The following is a 6,207-nucleotide window of genomic DNA, read 5'->3' as shown; positions in this document are numbered from 1 at the left end:
AGGTTCTCAAAGGTGGCAGCAAAATCAACATTGGCACTAATAAAATTATGGGGAATCAACCAATTAGCAGTCTTCCAGGTATGGCTCCAATAATTCTCTTTCTTCAAAGTAAAGGAATATATAGTTTAGATCAAATCTCGCAATGGGATACAAATACCCAAGCTTGGAAGAGATGGAGCCTTCCTCCCATCCCTCAACGACTCAAAGAGAATCTTGACAACTTTCAGACACATCTCTACAACATTGCTTCTACAATAAAAAATGGCAAGGATGGATTCCGATGGGACCCCACTGGCACCAGCTACTCAATACAAGCAGGATATAATTATCTATGCAACAGGGACTACCCGGCACCAACATGGATACATTGGAAAACAGTGTGGAAATCAGAAGCCATCCCTAAGGTGAAATTTTTTATGTGGACCCTCTTAAAAGAGAAAACTCTCACTGCAGAAAATCTTAAAAAAAAGGTATTGCTGGACCTTCCAGATGCCCTAATTGCCAAGAAGCAGAGGAGTCCATCCAGCACCTCTTCATTTCATGTCCTTTTGCTTTTTCTTGTTGGAATAGCATTACCCGTCATTCCCTTCACCTGGAACTCACAGCAATCCATTGGGGAAGTCCTTAACAACTGGAAAAAAACCACCCCTGGCAATCCATGAAAAACAACATTGCCAAGAGAGTGTGGGATGCCCTCCCATTTGCCCTCTTATGGAGGATTTGGATTGCTAGGAACAACAAGATCTTTAAAGATAAAGAGACCACAATTAGGCATCTTTGCAGCAAGGCTAAAAGCCTTGCGATAGAAACCATCGCAGCTAAGAGCACAAAAAAAATGGACATGACAAGTCTTTGGGTTGAAGAAAAAGATTTCATAAGGAGTCTGATAGATAAGATTAGTATCCTGCCAGCAGCGAAAATCTACAACAACTTGAATAGCAATCACAGTCACAACTGGAAAATTCGACTAAAGCAGGATGACTTCAACAATTGGCTCTGCACTAGCAACACCCACTCCTTGTTCTTTGACGGTGCCTCCAAATCAAATTCGAGAGCAGCAGGAGCAGGGGGCGTTATCTACAAACCCAATGGTGAGCCCTTAGTCACCTTTGAGTGGGGATTGGGGATCCTTTCTAACAACAGAGCAAAGGCTTTGGCGCTCTATCAAGGAATACTTCAACTACAAATTCATAAAATCAAGAAAGCTATGATCTTCGGCAATTCTGCTATCATTATTAGTTTAATGACTAGCAAACGAAAAGCCTCCAACATCTTCTTATAGCAAACCATCAGCAGATGCCAAGTCATGATCAATCAAACTCAGGATTTCCAATTTTACCATATCCTTCGGACCATCAATCGGGAAGCTGATAAACGCGCCAGCCAAGCTTGTATACGACCAAAAGGAAATATCCTCTGTAACAATGAGGAACAATTCCAATTTCTTCCATGATTCCCATGACTTGTAAAAAAATTTCATATCTAAAGACTCACATCTTTCTTAGGGCGTACCCTGACCAAATCCAAAACAATCCCGAGGCTATCTGCTCCACGCCGCCGGAAATCCTCCCATTTCTCCCTGCAAACTCCTCAGATTTTTTGAATCCATGTTGCCCGTGCAGAATCCGTGACCATCTCAGCACTCACTTCGTGATCCTGTCCTTCACGCCTCTCTGTTTGCTTGCTACATATACCAGGGTGCATTCTCTTTACCCCCAAGCCTCCCTTTCCATCTTCGCTTGTTCCGCAACTCTCTTGATCATCTCGGATCGTTGTTCTTTCACAGCACTCTTTTTCAGTTACTGCTCCTATTTTTCCCCCATCGCATACTCCTCCCTTCGCAGTTCCTTCCTTGCCTGTTCTTTTTTCTCTGCTGCAGAGAAACAACAGAAAAAACAAAACAACAGAAAATACGGAACAACAGAAAAGAAAAACACAGCTCCAACAAGTTCGTCAAGCTTGAAGCAAGTTGGCGCCGACGACAAACCTGAAGAGTTCACTGCTCGACACATCAGCCACAATAATATAGATTGATATGCTTTGTAAATGTTGTTATTTATTACTGCAGTTTGTTAGGATTTACCTTTGGTCTTTGTTTTTTAGAAGCCCAAAAGGCAGGATTAAGGAGGAATTTTGTTTAAGCTGTAAATCTTTCCCTAGCTCTTTTCGGCACCTCAGCATGTATTTCAAGAGCTCAGTCTCCCTTTTTTTTCAGATTTATAATAGCAACCGAATTTGTCCAAAAATAATAATAATAATAATAATCCTACTAAGTGTGCTAGCTTTGTGAAGTAGACATGGTAAAAATATTTCACTCTTGTGTTCACTATAATTTTATATCAACTAAACCAATCAAAAGTAAATCATTTCTTATATTTTCAATTTCAATGGTGAGAATGATATATAATGTTAATTCTTTTTAAAAATATTTCAATATAAGAGTTAAATAAACTCTTGGAATATCCATGTTAACTAGTATATTTTAATACCAATATCATATGTATGTGTATGTAGAGAGAAGAAAGTGAAAAAAATGTTATTCATAAACCAAATAAAATTATTAATATAAAATTGATAAGTGACATTTTAAAATTATTATTATTAATAAAAAAATTCAATGCTGGTCAATGTAATCATAAATAATATATATATATATATATATATATATATATATATATATATATATATATATATATATAACATTTCTAAAATAGGCACATTATTCTACATTTTGGCCTTTTAAATATTTGTTGAAATTACATGTTTAAGTTGTGTAATTTACAAAAATAAAGTATATAAGGGCTCTTTTCCATTTATACATTAAAAAACGCTATATATATATATATATATAGAAGAGAGATAACCATTATAGATCCATCTTAACACCCTATCTATCCTATATATTAAGAGAAAACTAGTATAGAGTACTTTTTTTAAAGTTGTTCCTCGGAAATTGCTAGATCTATGGCTAAGATCTACAAAGGTATATCTCCATTGTCTATCACTTAATAATCTAGGTCCTTTGGTCCAACCCAACTCTACTTTTTGACAACCCCTCTACAACATTATTCTTATCCCGATAAATATAAGAAAGAGTTGTATATAAGAAAGACCTAAGTAGATTGAATATTTCATTATGAAAAGGTCTTAATGTTAAAAGAAATATTTTGATGTTAAGATAATTATAGTATGCTTCCAAAATCTAAAGGAAACCCTCTAAAGCACCATCAAGAAAAGCCCATCAGGGATTGAATTTTATAGGCAAATTGCCAGTCATGGGGTGATTTTCCCGTCAAATATAGGTAAGAAATTTTCAAAACGGCCAAGAACCTCAAATTTGATGGGGTGTGCCCGTTATGAATTCCAACCTTGAAATCCATGGAATATTCTTATTTATTGTCAACCTTGAAGCCCATGGAATATTCTTATGAGGAATGGTTTTTACTTACATATATGGATAGACATTTAAAATATTGTCAACCTTGAAGCCCATGGAATATTCTTATGAGGAATGGTTTTTACTTACATATATGGATAGACATTTAAAATATTGTCAACCTTAACATTGAATTTAATGAAGAGTGTCTTTTTCTATTCAAACAGTTTTAGATTTTAGTAAACCCTACTCCCAATATTATGTAGAAAAGAACTGTTCCAATCTTATCTTGAAATCTCGTTTTTGCTACACTAGATTATGAATCTCTCTTTGAAAAGTCTTACCTTTAGAAATTTGTAATCCCTATTAACCTTTATACATTAAAAAATGCAATATATATATATATATATATATATATCTGTGTGTGAGAGAGAGATAACCATTATAGATCCATCTTGACCCCCTGTCTATCATATATATAAAGAGAAAACTAGTATAGAGTAATTTTTTTTCAAGTTATTCATACTACAAGAGGTTTGCACCTTAAAGGATTTGAATCTTTGATCCTCTCGGAGATTGCTAGATCAGTGATTAAGATGGATCTATAAAGGTATATTTTCATTGTCTATCACTTAAGAATCTAGGCCCTTTGGTCCAACCAAGCTCTACTTTTTGACAGTCCCTCTACAACATTGTTTTTATCCCTATAAATATGAGAAAGAGTTGTATATAAGAAAGTCCTAAGTAGATTGAATATTTTATTATGCAAAGGTCTTAATGTTAAAAGAAATATTTTGATGTTAAGATACTTATAGTATACTTCCTAAATCTGAAGGAAACCCTCTAAAGCACTATCAAGAAAATTGAATATTTCATTATGCAAAGGCCTTAATGTTAAAAGAAATATTTTGATGTTAAGATGCTTATAATATGCTTCCTAAATTTAAAGGAAACCCTCTAAAGCACTATCAAGAAAAGCCCATCAGGGGTGGAATTTGGCAGGCAAATTGACAGTTATGGGGTGATTTACCTGTCAAATATAGCTAAGAAATTTTCAAAACAACCAAGAACATCAAATTTAACCGGTATATCAGTTTTGAAATTCCAACCTTGAAGCTCATGGAATATTCTTATATAAAAATACAAAATGTATTTTTAAAGATTTATTTAAATATTTAAAATAACACATCTTAGGGGAAAAATACAACCGAAATTTTATAATTTTATCATCATCGGTTTATACGTTTTGAATATCAAGAAGTGAGAGGAACAAAGAAGAAGTAAAAAAACACCGCTTTCCGCGTAATTACGTTGTTTACTCGAATAATTGAACGATCGGCTTATATTTATACTTTTCAAAATGTTTGGAAGTAACGAGCAACCAGTTAAAAATAAATACTAAGAAGAGAGCATATCAAATATTCTTCGGCAAATCATGTCTGCAAGGAATGAGACATTTGGAATCAATAAGAAGCGAATTGAAAACCAAAAAATTCTTCTTCTTAATGTCGGAATCAACAAGCAGCGAATCTTTTTCGTGCCGGGAAACATCAAATTCCTCTACAGCTAAGTGCCCGGCAAGGGTCGAACCTATCGACTTTCTGATTAAGAAACAGGCGTTTTATTCACTGGGGCTTCTCATGATTTGTATATGTTGATAGAGATAAAACATTTTGAAAAAATGTGTTATTCCTTCAAAGGAGATTTGGATTAGTCATATACCGGGTGTGGACGTGCCGGAGTGGTTATCGGGCATGACTAGAAATCATGTGGGCTCTGCCCGCGCAGGTTCGAATCCTGCCGTCCACGATTTCTCTTGTCACAGACATGTACGAGAATGTTTTCTGGTATCGGACTTTTAAGCTTACTGTGCACGAATTGCATTATTTTACTGCATGTGGATTTTTTCCACGGAGACATGCACAGGGTAATTTCTGTTCAATTTACTGCAAGTGGATTTTTCCCACAGAGACATGCACAGGGTAATTTCTGTTCAATTTACTGCAAGTGGATTTTTTCCACAGAGACATGGACAGGGTAATTTCTGTTCAATTTACTGCAGGTGGATTTCTTCCAGAGACATGCACAGGGTATCTTGCAGGTTTCAAACCTCCTCTCTATGTTATTTGAGTATTTTCTCTGGTATTGGACTTTTAAACTTCCTTTTTCCACAGAGACATGCACAGGGTATTTCTGTTCAATTTATTGCAAGTGGACTTTTTCCACGGAGGCATGCAGAAGGTATTTTCTCTTGCAGGTTTCAAACCTCCTGTCTATGTTATTTGAGTATTTTCTCTGGTATTGGACTTTTAAACTTCCTTTTTCCACAGAGACATGCACAGGGTATTTTCTGTTCAATTTATTGCAAGTGGATTTTTTCCACGGAGGCATGCACAGGGTATTTTCTCTTGCAGGTTTCAAACCTCCTGTCTATGTTATTTGAGTATTTTCTCTGGTATTGGACTTTTAAACTTCCTTTTTCCACAGAGACATGCGCATTTTCTGTTCAATTTATTGCAAGTGGTTTTTTTCCACGGAGGCATGCACAGGGTATTTTCTCTTGCAGGTTTCAAACCTCCTGTCTATGTTATTTGAGTATTTTCTCTGGTATTGGACTTTGGATTTTGAAAACTTCCTGTGCACGGGTTGAATCAATTTACTGCAAGTGGATAACTTGCATTTTTTCCACAGAGACATGCACAGGGTATTTTCTCTTGCAAGTTCCAAACCTGCTGTCTATGTTATTTTCCACTAACATGCATAGGATAGTTGGTGGGTCAAGCCAACCAAAAAAAACTCTATATGCTTTAGCCTGAGCTAAATCTTGTGGG

At 35.6% G+C, this 6,207-nt stretch overlaps 1 non-coding gene across 1 annotated transcript; it reads left to right on the top strand.

Moving 5' to 3' along the window:
- Window positions 1-5,103: 5,103 nt before the first annotated feature.
- On the top strand, window positions 5,104-5,185 carry TRNAS-AGA (transfer RNA serine (anticodon AGA)). The gene has a single exon. It is a non-coding gene; the product is annotated as a tRNA-Ser (tRNA).
- Window positions 5,186-6,207: the final 1,022 nt, after the last annotated feature.

The sequence above is a fragment of the Pinus tabuliformis genome, chromosome 1_1 (genome assembly GCF_031772625.1).
Source record: "Pinus tabuliformis cultivar Carrire ecotype Pingquan chromosome 1_1, CPIR1, whole genome shotgun sequence".
Taxonomy (NCBI): Eukaryota; Viridiplantae; Streptophyta; class Pinopsida; order Pinales; family Pinaceae; genus Pinus; species Pinus tabuliformis.
Note: the sequence above shows the minus strand (reverse complement) of the source record. Positions and strands in the feature narration are given on the sequence as shown.